The sequence below is a fragment of the Pleurodeles waltl genome, chromosome 8, assembly GCF_031143425.1.
Source record: "Pleurodeles waltl isolate 20211129_DDA chromosome 8, aPleWal1.hap1.20221129, whole genome shotgun sequence".
Classification (NCBI taxonomy): Eukaryota; Metazoa; Chordata; class Amphibia; order Caudata; family Salamandridae; genus Pleurodeles; species Pleurodeles waltl.
Window position 1 is genome coordinate 919,691,297 of NC_090447.1, and position 13,753 is coordinate 919,705,049.

Below are 13,753 nucleotides of genomic sequence, written 5' to 3' on the forward strand. Positions count from 1 at the left end.
AAGTTGTGGAATCAGAGGGGAGCCACAAATTTCCTTCCACCCAGCGTTCCCCCACGCCTCCCGATAAAAATGATACCTCACTTGTGTGGGTAGGCCTAGCGCCCATGACAGGAAATGCCCCAAAACGCAACATAGACACATCACATTTTTTTAAAGAAAACAGAGGTGTTTTTTGCAAAGTGCCTACCTATAGATTTTGGCCTTTAGCTCAGCTGCGACCTAGGGAAACCTACCAAACCTGTGCATTTTTGAAAACTAGAGACCTAGGGGAATCCAAGATGGGGTGACTTGTGGGGCTCTGACCAGGTTCTGTTACCCAGAATCCTTTGCAAACCTCAAAATTTGGCTAAAAAACACATTTTCGTCACATTTTGGTGACAGAAAGTTCTGGAATCAGAGAGGAGCCACAAATTTCCTTCCACCCAACGTTCCCACAAGTCTCCCGATAAAAATGATACCTCACTTGTGTGGGTAGGGCTAGCACCCGTGACAGAAAATGGCCCAAAACACAACGTGGACACATCACATTTTTTCACAGAAAACAGAGGTGTTTTTTGCAAAGTGCATACCTGTAGATTTTGGCCTCTAGCTCAGCCGACACCTAGGGAAACATACCAAACCTGTGCATTTCTGAAAACTAGAGACCTAGGGGAATCCAATATGGGGTGACTTGTGGGGCTCTAACCAGGTTCTGTTACCCAGAATCCTTTGCAAACCTCAAAATTTGGCTAAAAAAACACATTTTCCTCACATTTTGATGACAGAAAGTTCTGGAATCAGAGAGGAGCCACAAATTTCGTTCCACCCAGCGTTCCCACAAGTCTCTTGATAAAAAGGATACCTCACTTGTGTGAGTAGGCCTAGTGCCCGTGACAGGAAATTCCACAAAACACAACGTGGACACATCACAATTTTTGACAGAAAACAGAGGTGTTTTTTGCAAAGTGCCTACCTGTAGATTTTGGCCTCTAGCTCAACCGGCACCTAGGGAAACCTACCACACCTATGCTTTTTTGAAAACTAGAGACCTAGTGGAATCCAAGATGGGGTGACTTGTGGGGCTCTGACCAGGTTCTGTTACCCAGAATCCTTTGCAAACCTCAAAATTTGGATAAAAAAACACATTTTCCTCACATTTTGGTGACAGAAAGTTGTGGAATCAGAGGGGAGCCACAAATTTCCTTCCACCCAGCGTTCCCCCACGCCTCCCGATAAAAATGATACCTCACTTGTGTGGGTAGGCCTAGCGCCCATGACAGGAAATGCCCCAAAACGCAACATAGACACATCACATTTTTTGAAAGAAAACAGAGGTGTTTTTTGCAAAGTGCCTACCTATAGATTTTGGCCTTTAGCTCAGCTGCGACCTAGGGAAACCTACCAAACCTGTGCATTTTTGAAAACTAGAGACCTAGGGGAATCCAAGATGGGGTGACTTGTGGGGCTCTGACCAGGTTCTGTTACCCAGAATCCTTTGCAAACCTCAAAATTTGGCTAAAAAACACATTTTCGTCACATTTTGGTGACAGAAAGTTCTGGAATCAGAGAGGAGCCACAAATTTCCTTCCACCCAACGTTCAAACAAGTCTCCCGATAAAATTGATACCTCACTTGTGTGGGTAGGCCTAGCGCCCGTGACAGGAAATTCCCCTAAACAGAACGTGGACACATCACAATTTTTGACAGAAAACAGAGGTGTTTTTTGGAAAGTGCCTCCCTGTAGATTTTGGCCTCTAGCTCAGCCAGCACCTAGGGAAGCCTACCAAACCTGTGCATTTATGAAAACTAGAGACCTAGGGGAATCTAAGATGGGGTGACTTGTGGGCCTCTGACCAGGTTATGTTACCCAGAATCCTTTGCAAACCTCAAAATTTGGCTAAAAGAAACACATTTTCCTCACATTTTGGTGTTCTGGAATCAGAGAGGAGCCACAAATTACCTGCCACCCAGCATTACCCCACGCCTCCCGATAAAAATGATACATCACTTGTGTGGGTAAGGCTAGCGCCACGACAGGAAATGCCCCAAAACGCAACGTGGACACATCACATTTTTTGAAAGAAAACAGAGGTGTTTTTTGCAAAGTGCCTACCTGTAGATTTTGGCCTCTAGCTCAGCCGGCACCTAGGGAAACCTACCAAACCTGTGCATTTTTGAAAACTAGAGACCTAGGGGAATCCAAGATGGGATGACTTGTGGGGCTCTGACCAGGTTCTGTTAGCCAGAATCCTTTGCAAACCTCAAAATTTGGCTAAAAAACCAAATTTTCCTCACATTTTGGTGAAAGAAAGTTCTAGAATCAGAGAAGAGACACAAATTTCCTTCCACCCAGCGATCCCACAAGTATCCCGATAAAAATGATACCTCACTTGTGTGGGTAGGCCTAGCGCCCGTGACAGGAAATTACCCAAAACACAACGTGGACACATCACAATTTTTGACAGAAAACAGAGGTGTTTTTTGCAAAGTGCCTACCTGTAGATTTTGGCCTCTAGCTCAACCAGCACTTAGGGAAACCTACCAAACCTGTGCATTTTTGAAAACTAGAGATCTAGGGGAATCTATGATGGGGTGACTTGTGGGGCTCTGACCAGGTTCTGTTACCCAGAATCCTTTGCAAACCTCAAAATTTGGCTAACAAAACACATTTTCCTCAAATTTTGGTGACAGAAAGTTCTGGAATCAGAGAGGAGCCACAAATTTCCTCCCACCCAGCGTTCCCACAAGTCTCCCGATAAAAATGATACCTCACTTGTGTGGGTAGGCCTAGCGTCCCGTGACAGGAAATGCCCCAAAACGCAACGTGGACACATCACATTTTTTGAAAGAAAACAGAGGTGTTTTTTGCAAAGTGCCTACCTGTAGATTTTGGCCTCTAGCTCAGCCGGCAACTAGGGAAACCTACCAAACCTATGCATTTTTTAAAACTAGAGACCTAGGGAAATCCAAGATGGGGTGACTTGTGGGGCTTTGACCAGGTTCTGTTACCGAGAATCCTTTGCAAACCTAACAATTTGGCTAACAAAACACATTTTCCTCAAATTTTGGTGACAGAAAGTTCTGGAATCAGAGAGGAGCCACAAATTTCCTTCCACCTAGCGTTCCCCCACATCTCCCGATAAAAATGATACCTCACTTGTGTGGGTAGGCCCAGCGCCCGCGACAGGAAATGCCCCAAAACGCAATGTGGATACATCACATTTTTTGAAAGAAAACAGAGGTATTTTTTGCAAAGTGCCTACCTGTAGATTTTGGCATCTAGCTCAGTCGGCACCTAGGGAAACCTACCAAACCTGTACATTTTTTAAAACTAGAGACCTAGAGGAATCCAAGATGGGGTGACTTGTGGGGCTCTGACCAGGTTCTGTTACCCAGAATCCTTTGCAAACCTAAAAATTTGGCTAACAATACACATTTTCCTCACATTTTGGTGACAGAAAGTTCTTAAATGAGAGAGGAGCCACAAATTTCCTTCCACCCAGCGTTCCCACAAGTCTCCCGATAAAAATGATACCTCACTTGTGTGGGTAGGGCTAGCACCCGTGACAGAAAATGGCCCAAAACACAACGTGGACACATCACATTTTTTCACAGAAAACAGAGGTGTTTTTTGCAAAGTGCATACCTGTAGATTTTGGCCTCTAGCTCAGCCGACACCTAGGGAAACATACCAAACCTGTGCATTGCTGAAAACTAGAGACCTAGGGGAATCCAATATGGGGTGACTTGTGGGGCTCTAACCAGGTTCTGTTACCCAGAATCCTTTGCAAACCTCAAAATTTGGCTAAAAAAACACATTTTCCTCACATTTTGATGACAGAAAGTTCTGGAATCAGAGAGGAGCCACAAATTTCATTCCACCCAGCGTACCCACAAGTCTCTTGATAAAAAGGATACCTCACTTGTGTGAGTAGGCCTAGTGCCCGTGACAGGAAATTCCACAAAACACAACGTGGACACATCACAATTTTTGACAGAAAACAGAGGTGTTTTTTGCAAAGTGCCTACCTGTAGATTTTGGCCTCTAGCTCAACCGGCACCTAGGGAAACCTACCACACCTATGCTTTTTTGAAAACTAGAGACCTAGGGGAATCCAAGATGGGGTGACTTGTGGGGCTCTGACCAGGTTCTGTTACCCAGAATCCTTTGCAAACCTCAAAATTTGGATAAAAAAACACATTTTCCTCACATTTTGGTGAAAGAAAGTTGTGGAATCAGAGGTGAGCCACAAATTTCCTTCCACCCAGCGTTCCCCCACGCCTCCCGATAAAAATGATACCTCACTTGTGTGGGTAGGCCTAGCGCCCATGACAGGAAATGCCCCAAAACGCAACATAGACACATCACATTTTTTTTAAAGAAAACAGAGGTGTTTTTTGCAAAGTGCCTACCTATAGATTTTGGCCTTTAGCTCAGCTGCGACCTAGGGAAACCTACCAAACCTGTGCATTTTTTAAAACTAGAGACCTAGGGGAATCCAAGATGGGGTGACTTGTGGGGCTCTGACCAGGTTCTGTTACCCAGAATCCTTTGCAAACCTAAAAATTTGGCTAAAAAAACACATTTTCCTCACAATTTGGTGACAGAAAGTTCTTAAATCAGAGAGGAGCCACAAATTTCCTTCCACCCAGCGTTCCCACAAGTCTCCCGATAAAAATGATACCTCACTTGTGTGGGTAGGCCTAGCGCCCGTGACAGGAAATTCCCCTAAACAGAACGTGGACACATCACAATTTTTGACAGAAAACAGAGGTGTTTTTTGGAAAGTGCCTCCCTGTAGATTTTGGCCTCTAGCTCAGCCAGCACCTAGGGAAGCCTACCAAACCTGTGCATTTATGAAAACTAGAGACCTAGGGGAATCTAAGATGGGGTGACTTGTGGGCCTCTGACCAGGTTCTGTTACCCAGAATCCTTTGCAAACCTCACAATTTGGCTAACAAAACACATTTTCCTCAAATTTTGGTGATAGAAAGTTCTGGAATCAGAGAGGAGCCACAAATATCCTTCCACCCAGCGTTCCCCCACATCTCCCGATAAAAATGATACCTCACTTGTGTGGGTAGGCCTAGCGACCGCAACAGAAAATGCCCCAAAACGCAACGTGGACACATCACATTTTTTGAAAGAAAACAGAGGTGTTTTTTGCAAAGTGCCTACCTGTAGATTTTGTCCTCTAGCTCAGTCGGCACATAGGGAAACCTACCAAACCTGTGCATTTCTGAAAACTAGAGAACTAGGGGAATCCAAGATGGGGTAACTTGTGGGGCTCTGACCAGGTTCTGTTACCCAGAATCCTTTGCAAACCTCACAATTTGGCTAACAAAACACATTTTCCTCAAATGTTGGTGACAGAAAGTTCTGGAATCAGAGAGGAGCCTCAAATTTCCTTCCACCCAGCGATCCCCCACATCTCCCCATAAAAATGACACCTCACTTGTGTGGGTAGGCCTAGCGCCCGCGACAGGAAATGCCCCAAAACGCAACGTGGACAAATCACATTTTTTGAAAGAAAACAGAGGTGTTTTTTGCAAAGTGCCTTCCTGTAGATTTTGGCCTCTAGCTCAGTCGGCACCTAGGGAAACCTACCAAACCTGTGCATTTTTTAAAACTAGAGACCTAGGGGAATCCATGATGGGGTGACTTGTGGGGCTCTGACCAGGTTCTGTTACCCAGAATCCTTTGCAAACCTCAAAATTTTGCTAAAAAAACACATTTTCCTCACATTTTGGTGTTCTGGAATCAGAGAGGAGCCACAAATTTCCTTCCACCCAGCATTCCCCCACGCCTCCCGATAAAAATGATACCTCACTTGTGTGGGTAAGGGTAGCGCCACGACAGGAAATGCCCCAAAACGCAACGTGGACACATCACATTTTTTGAAAGAAAACAGAGGTGTTTTTTGCAAAGTGCCTACCTGTAGATTTTGGCCTCTAGCTCAGCCGGCACCTAGGGAAACCTACCAAACCTGTGCATTTTTGAAAACTAGAGACCTAGGGGAATCCAAGATGGGATGACTTGTGGTGCTCTGACCAGGTTCTGTTAGCCAGAATCCTTTGCAAACCTCAAAATTTGGCTAAAAAACCACATTTTCCTCACATTTTGGTGAAAGAAAGTTCTAGAATCAGAGAAGAGACACAAATTTCCTTCCACCCAGCAATTCCACAAGTATCCCGATAAAAATGATACCTCACTTGTGTGGGTAGGCCTAGCGCCCGTGACAGGAAATTACCCAAAACACAACGTGGACACATCAAAATTTTTGACAGAAAACAGAGGTGTTTTTTGCAAAGTGCCTACCTGTAGATTTTGGCCTCTAGCTCAACCAGCACCTAGGGAAACCTACCAAACCTGTGCATTTTTTAAAACTAGAGACCTAGGGAAATCCAAGATGGGGTGACTTGTGGGGCTTTGACCAGGTTCTGTTACCGAGAATCCTTTGCAAACCTAACAATTTGGCTAACAAAACACATTTTCCTCAAATTTTGGTGACAGAAAGTTCTGGAATCAGAGAGGAGCCACAAATTTCCTTCCACCCAGCGTTCCCCCACATCTCCCGATAAAAATTATACCTCACTTGTGTGGGTAGGCCCAGCGCCCGCGACAGGAAATGCCCCAAAACGCAACAAGGATACATCACATTTTTTTAAAGAAAACAAAGGTATTTTTTGCAAAGTGCCTACCTGTAGATTTTGGCCTCTAGCTCAACCAGCACCTAGGGAAACCTACCAAACCTGTGCATTTTTGAAAACTAGAGACCTAGGGGAATCTAAGATGGGGTGACTTGTGGGGCTCTGACCAGGTTCTGTTACCCAGAATCCTTTGCAAACCTCAAAATTTGGCTAACAAAACACATTTTCCTCAAATTTTGGTGACAGAAAGTTCTGGAATCAGAGAGGAGCCACAACTTTCCTCCCACCCAGCGTTCCCACAAGTCTCCCGATAAAAATGATACCTCACTTGTGTGGGTAGGCCTAGCGTCCCGTGACAGGAAATGCCCCAAAACGCAACGTGGACACATCACATTTTTTGAAAGAAAACAGAGGAGTTTTTTGCAAAGTGCCTACCTGTAGATTTTGGCCTCTAGCTCAGCCGGCACCTAGGGAAACCTACCAAACCTATGCATTTTTTAAAACTAGAGACCTAGGGAAATCCAAGATGGGGTGACTTGTGGGGCTTTGACCAGGTTCTGTTACCGAGAATCCTTTGCAAACCTAACAATTTGGCTAACAAAACACATTTTCCTCAAATTTTGGTGACAGAAAGTTCTGGAATCAGAGAGGAGCCACAAATTTCCTTCCACCCAGCGTTCCCCCACATCTCCCGATAAAAATGATACCTCACTTGTGTGGGTAGGCCCAGCGCCCGCGACAGGAAATGCCCCAAAACGCAACGTGGATACATCACATTTTTTGAAAGAAAACAGAGGTATTTTTTGCAAAGTGCCTACCTGTAGATTTTGGCATATAGCTCAGTCGGCACCTAGGGAAACCTACCAAACCTGTACATTTTTTAAAACTAGAGACCTAGGGGAATCCAACATGGGGTGACTTGTGGGGCTCTGACCAGGTTCTGTTACCCAGAATCCTTTGCAAACCTCAAAATTTGGCTAAAAAAAACACATTTTCCTCACATTTTGGTGTTCTGGAATCAGAGAGGAGCCACAAATTTCCTTCCACCCAGCATTCCCCCACGCCTCCCGATAAAAATGATACCTCACTTGTGTGGGTAAGGCTAGCGCCACGACAGGAAATGCCCCAAAACGCAACGTGGACACATCACATTTTTTGAAAGAAAACAGAGGTGTTTTTTGCAAAGTGCCTACCTGTAGATTTTGGCCTCTAGCTCAGCCGGCACCTAGGGAAACCTACCAAACCTGTGCATTTTTGAAAACTAGAGACCTAGGGGAATCCAAGATGGGATGACTTGTGGGGCTCTGACCAGGTTCTGTTAGCCAGAATCCTTTGCAAACCTCAAAATTTGGCTAAAAAAACACATTTTCCTCACATTTTGGTGAAAGAAAGTTCTAGAATCAGAGAAGAGACACAAATTTCCTTCCACCCAGCAATCCCACAAGTATCCCGATAAAAATGATACCTCACTTGTGTGGGTAGGCCTAGCGCCCGTGACAGGAAATTACCCAAAACACAACGTGGACACATCAAAATTTTTGACAGAAAACAGAGGTGTTTTTTGCAAAGTGCCTACCTGTAGATTTTGGCCTCTAGCTCAACCAGCACCTAGGGAAACCTACCAAACCTGTGCATTTTTTAAAACTAGAGACCTAGGGAAATCCAAGATGGGGTGACTTGTGGGGCTTTGACCAGGTTCTGTTACCGAGAATCCTTTGCAAACCTAACAATTTGGCTAACAAAACACATTTTCCTCAAATTTTGGTGACAGAAAGTTCTGGAATCAGAGAGGAGCCACAAATTTCCTTCCACCCAGCGTTCCCCCACATCTCCCGATAAAAATGATACCTCACTTGTGTGGGTAGGCCCAGCGCCCGCGACAGGAAATGCCCCAAAACGCAACAAGGATACATCACATTTTTTGAAAGAAAACAAAGGTATTTTTTGCAAAGTGCCTACCTGTAGATTTTGGCCTCTAGCTCAACCAGCACCTAGGGAAACCTACCAAACCTGTGCATTTTTGAAAACTAGAGACCTAGGGGAATCTAAGATGGGGTGACTTGTGGGGCTCTGACCAGGTTCTGTTACCCAGAATCCTTTGCAAACCTCAAAATTTGGCTAACAAAACACATTTTCCTCAAATTTTGGTGACAGAAAGTTCTGGAATCAGAGAGGATCCACAAATTTCCTCCCACCCAGCGTTCCCACAAGTCTCCCGATAAAAATGATACCTCACTTGTGTGGGTAGGCCTAGCGTCCCGTGACAGGAAATGCCCCAAAACGCAACGTGGACACATCACATTTTTTGAAAGAAAACAGAGGAGTTTTTTGCAAAGTGCCTACCTGTAGATTTTGGCCTCTAGCTCAGCCGGCACCTAGGGAAACCTACCAAACCTATGCATTTTTTAAAACTAGAGACCTAGGGAAATCCAAGATGGGGTGACTTGTGGGGCTTTCACCAGGTTCTGTTACTGAGAATCCTTTGCAAACCTAACAATTTGGCTAAAAAAACACATTTTCCTCAACTTTTGGTGACAGAAAGTTCTGGAATCAGAGAGGAGCCACAAATTTCCTTCCACCCAGCGTTCCCCCACATCTCCCGATAAAAATGATACCTCACTTGTGTGGGTAGGCCCAGCGCCCGCGACAGGAAATGCCCCAAAACGCAACGTGGATACATCACATTTTTTGAAAGAAAACAGAGGTATTTTTTGCAAAGTGCCTACCTGTAGATTTTGGCCTCTAGCTCAACCAGCAACTAGGGAAACCTACCAAACCTGTGCATTTTTTAAAACTAGAGACCTAGGGGAATCTAAGATAGGGTGACTTGTGGGGCTCTGACCAGGTTCTGTTACCCAGAATCCTTTGCAAACCTCAAAATTTGGCTAACAAAACACATTTTCCAAACTTTTGGTGACAGAAAGTTCTGGAATCAGAGAGGAGCCACAAATTTCCTCCCACCCAGCGTTCCCACAAGTCTCCCAATAAAAATGATACCTCACTTGTGTGGGTAGGCCTAGCGTCCCGTGACAGGAAATGCCCCAAAACGCAACGTGGACACATCACATTTTTTGAAAGAAAACAGAGGTGTTTTTTGCAAAGTGCCTACATGTAGATTTTGGCCTCTAGCTCAGCCGGCACCTAGGGAAACCTACCAAACCTATGCATTTTTTAAAACTAGAGACCTAGGGAAATCCAAGATGGGGTGACTTGTGGGGCTTTGACCAGGTTCTGTTACCGAGAATCCTTTGCAAACCTAACAATTTGGCTAACAAAACACATTTTCCTCAAATTTTGGTGACAGAAAGTTCTGGAATCAGAGAGGAGCCACAAATTTCCTTCCACCCAGCGTTCCCCTACATCTCCCGATAAAAATGATACCTCACTTGTGTGGGTAGGCCCAGCGCCCGCGACAGGAAATGCCCCAAAACGCAACGTGGATACATCACATTTTTTGAAAGAAAACAGAGGTGTTTTTTGCAAAGTGCCTACCTGTAGATTTTGGCCTCTAGCTCAGTCGGCTCCTAGCGAAACCTACCAAACCTGTACATTTTTTAAAACTAGAGACCTAGAGGAATCCAAGATGGGGTGACTTGTGGGGCTCTGACCAGGTTCTGTTACCCAGAATCCTTTGCAAACCTAAAAATTTGGCTAAAAATACACATTTTCCTCACATTTTGGTAAGAGAAAGTTCTGGAATCAGAGAGGAGCCACGAATTTCCTTCCACCCAGCGTTCCCACAAGTCTCCCGATAAAAATGATACCTCACTTGTGTGGGTAGGCCTAGCGTCCGTAACAGGAAATTCCCCAAAACACAATGTGGACACATCACAATTTTTGACAGAAAACAGAGGTGTTTTTTGCAAAGTGCCTACCTGTAGATTTTGGCCTCTAGCTCAGCCGGCACCTAGGGAAACCTACCAAACCTGTGCATTTATGAAAACTAGAGACCTAGGGGAATCCAAGATGGGGTGACTTGTGGGGCTCTGACCAGGTTCTGTTACCCAGAATCCTTTGCAAACCTAAAAATTTGGCTAAAAAAACACATTTTCCTCACATTTTGGTGACAGAAAGTTCTTAAATCAGAGAGGAGCCACAAATTTCCTTCCACCCAGCGTTCCCACAAGTCTCCCGATAAAAATGATACCTCACTTGTGTGGGTAGGGCTAGCACCCGCGACAGAAAATGGCCCAAAACACAACGTGGACACATCACATTTTTTCACAGAAAACAGAGGTGTTTTTTGCAAAGTGCATACCTGTAGATTTTGGCCTCTAGCTCAGCCGACACCAGGGAAACCTACCAAACCTGTGCATTTCTGAAAACTAGAGACCTAGGGGAATCCAAGATGGGGTGACTTGTGGGGCTCTAACCAGGTTCTGTTACCCAGAATCCTTTGCAAACCTCAAAATTGGCTAAAAAAACACATTTTCCTCACATTTTGGTGACAGAATGTTCTGGAATCAGAGAGGAGCCACAAATTTCCTTCCACCCAGCGTTCCTACAAGTCTCCCGATTAAAAGGATACCTCACTTGTGTGAGTAGGGCTAGCACCCGCGACAGAAAATGGCCCAAAACACAACGTGGACACATCACATTTTTTCACAGAAAACAGAGGTGTTTTTTGCAAAGTGCATACCTGTAGATTTTGGCCTCTAGCTCAGCCGACACCTAGGGAAACCTACCAAACCTGTGCATTTCTGAAAACTAGAGACCTAGGGGAATCCAAGATGGGGTGACTTGTGGGGCTCTAACCAAGTTCTGTTACCCAGAATCCTTTGCAAACCTCAAAATTAGGCTAAAAAAACAAATTTTCCTCACATTTTGGTGACAGAAAGTTCTGGAATCAGAGAGGAGCCACAAATTTCCTTCCACCCAGCGTTCCCACAAGTCTCCCGATAAAAATGATACCTCACTTGTGTGGGTAGGGCTAGCACCCGCGACAGAAAATGGCCCAAAACACAACGTGGACACATCACATTTTTTCACAGAAAACAGAGGTGTTTTTTGCAAAGTGCATACCTGTAGATTTTGGCCTCTAGCTCAGCCGACACCAGGGAAACCTACCAAACCTGTGCATTTCTGAAAACTAGAGACCTAGGGGAATCCAAGATGGGGTGACTTGTGGGGCTCTAACCAGGTTCTGTTACCCAGAATCCTTTGCAAACCTCAAAATTGGCTAAAAAAACACATTTTCCTCACATTTTGGTGACAGAATGTTCTGGAATCAGAGAGGAGCCACAAATTTCCTTCCACCCAGCGTTCCTACAAGTCTCCCGATAAAAAGGATACCTCACTTGTGTGAGTAGGGCTAGCACCCGCGACAGAAAATGGCCCAAAACACAACGTGGACACATCACATTTTTTCACAGAAAACAGAGGTGTTTTTTGCAAAGTGCATACCTGTAGATTTTGGCCTCTAGCTCAGCCGACACCTAGGGAAACCTACCAAACCTGTGCATTTCTGAAAACTAGAGACCTAGGGGAATCCAAGATGGGGTGACTTGTGGGGCTCTAACCAAGTTCTGTTACCCAGAATCCTTTGCAAACCTCAAAATTAGGCTAAAAAAACAAATTTTCCTCACATTTTGGTGACAGAAAGTTCTGGAATCAGAGAGGAGCCACAAATTTCCTTCCACCCAGCGTTCCTACAAGTCTCCCGATAAAAAGGATACCTCACTTGTGTGAGTAGGCCTAGTGCCCGTGACAGGAAATTCCACAAAACACAATGTGGACACATCACAATTTTTGACAGAAAACAGAGGTGTTTTTTGCAAAGTGCCTACCTGTAGATTTTGGCCTCTAGCTCAGCCGGCACCTAGGGAAACCTACCACACCTATGCTTTTTTGAAAACTAGAGACCTAGGGAAATCCAAGATGGGGTGACTTGTGGGGCTCTGACCAGGTTCTGTTACCCAGAATCCTTTGCAAACCTCAAAATTTGGATAAAAAAAACACATTTTCCTCACATTTTGGTGACAGAAAGTTGTGGAATCAGAGGGGAGCCACAAATTTCCTTCCACCCAGCGTTCCCCCACGCCTCCCGATAAAAATGATACCTCACTTGTGTGGGTAGGCCTAGCGCCCATGACAGGAAATGCCCCAAAACGCAACATGGACACATCACATTTTTTGAAAGAAAACAGAGGTGTTTTTTGCAAAGTGCCTACCTATAGATTTTGGCCTCTAGCTCAGCCGCCACCTAGGGAAACCTACCAAACCTGTGCATTTTTGAAAACTAGAGACCTAGGGGAATCCAAGATGGGGTGACTTGTGGGGCTCTGACCAGGTTCTGTTACCCAGAATCCTTTGCAAACCTCAAAATTTGGCTAAAAAAACACATTTTCGTCACATTTTGGTGACAGAAAGTTCTGGAATCAGAGAGGAGCCACAAATTTCCTTCCACCCAACGTTCCCACAAGTCTCCCGATAAAATTGATACCTCACTTGTGTGGGTAGGCCTAGCACCCGTGACAGGAAATTCCCCAAAACAGAACGTGGACACATCACAATTTTTGACAGAAAACAGAGGTGTTTTTTGGAAAGTGCCTACCTGTAGATTTTGGCCTCTAGCTCAGCCAGCACCTAGGGAAGCCTACCAAACCTGTGCATTTATGAAAACTAGAGACCTAGAGTAATCTAAGATGGGGTGACTTGTGGGCCTCTGACCAGGTTCTGTTACCCAGAATCCTTTGCAAACCTCACAATTTGGCTAACAAAACACATTTTCCTCAAATTTTGGTGATAGAAAGTTCTGGAATCAGAGAGGAGCCACAAATATCCTTCCACCCAGCGTTCCTCCACATCTCCCGATAAAAATGATACCTCACTTGTGTGGGTAGGCCTAGCGACCTCAACAGAAAATGCCCCAAAACGCAACGTGGACACATCACATTTTTTGAAAGAAAACAGAGGTGTTTTTTGCAAAGTGCCTACCTGTAGATTTTGTCCTCTAGCTCAGTCGGCACATAGGGAAACCTACCAAACCTGTGCATTTCAGAAAACTAGAGAACTAGGGGAATCCAAGATGGGGTGACTTGTGGGGCTCTGACCAGGTTCTGTTACCCAGAATCCTTTGCAAACCTCACAATTTGGCTAACAAAACACATTTTCCTCAAATGTT